Source organism: Monodelphis domestica, chromosome 3 (genome assembly GCF_027887165.1).
Source record: "Monodelphis domestica isolate mMonDom1 chromosome 3, mMonDom1.pri, whole genome shotgun sequence".
In the NCBI taxonomy this organism is placed as follows: Eukaryota; Metazoa; Chordata; class Mammalia; order Didelphimorphia; family Didelphidae; genus Monodelphis; species Monodelphis domestica.
Genome location: NC_077229.1, coordinates 407,859,831 through 407,861,121, shown reverse-complemented (window position 1 = coordinate 407,861,121; position 1,291 = coordinate 407,859,831). Strand labels below are relative to the sequence as shown.

General features: G+C 37.5%; 1 pseudogene; it reads right to left on the bottom strand.

The window, feature by feature from the left end:
• Positions 1 to 395: 395 nt before the first annotated feature.
• Positions 396 to 931, bottom strand: LOC100617341 (WD repeat domain phosphoinositide-interacting protein 2-like; annotated as a pseudogene).
• Between the last annotated feature and the right edge of the window lie 360 nt (positions 932 to 1,291).

The window sequence follows — 1,291 nt, the reverse complement described above, 5'->3', positions numbered from 1 at the left end:
CAAGTAGTATATAACAGATATTCATGGCATTATGGAAAATTTTCAGAACAAAATTTAAATCTCTGTCACCTTGACTTTTTCCCTCCTGCTAAGAGGAAAGCAAATGAAAGTTTAGTGAACTCCCCAGTTCCCTATGGAACCTTTCTAGATAAGGACAATATGTTCAAAATGCATCCCAGTCAGATGAGGATGGCTGGACAGAATAAAAGTGTAATGGGAAGTCCATCTCATAAGTGTTTAGTTCATGGTGTGTTTGCATCATTGCTTGCTAGTAATTGCCTTGGGGAGACCTAGAAGAACTGTTGCAAAGTGTGCGATAGTGTTGAACATGAACTCATGGTGCTATTTCTTTTGCTTGTGTGTCTTTTCCTGGTCCTGAGTGAAACTGTGTTTCATCAGAGTACTTTCTGAGGATCCAGGTTGTCGATTTATACATTTCCATCAGAAACTTCCACTAGGAATTGAGGAATCTTCTAAACTGTGGCAAGTGAACAGGTATTTTGGTAAACCAAGAATGGTAGTCTCAGAGTAGCAAATGCTCTACCCTGGTTGAATATTTCTGTTATTTAAGAGATGAAATAGCTAGAAGAGGCTATAAGTACTTTCTCAAAGTAACCACTACAGGGAGTGGGTTCCTCCTGAGGTTTCTCTTTCACAGTCTCAAGTTCGAACATGTGTATTGTTTCTGTGTTCCTGGGCACAGAGAGGAACATTCCATTGATGCTGAAGGACAAAGAGCAAATGCTTACACATTTCTTTATTCCTCTCCAGAACTCAAAGAATCTTTTTGTGCTTCCTGGATAGAAAATGCCCTAATCACTCTCCCCTTCTCAGAAGCATTGGTAAGTTTGGTACCATTTGCATTCCAAATCAAGGCTGCTGGTGAACTATCATGAGCTGATATCATAATAGTGGCTCTCAAATTTATGATGTTGAAATCTTGTCCTGGGAGTGAACCCATAGAAATTGTTTTTGAAGATAAGAAAACCAAGGTCCAGAGAATTTAAATGAATTTTTCAACATCACACACATATTAAGTGACAAAGCTGAGATTTGAATTAAGGCCTTCTATACTCAGTTTAAGCATATATTCCATCCCCCCATACTCTTTCTATATCATTAATATTGACATTCATGTAATATATAATATAAGTTGTCATTTAAAATTATACCCTTGAATGATAAAGCAGTTATTTTTATCTGCAGTTAACAGATAAGGAAACTGAGGCATCAAGAGTTTAAGGGCCTTGATCATGGTCAAAGAGCTAATGAATGCCTGAGATAGGACTTA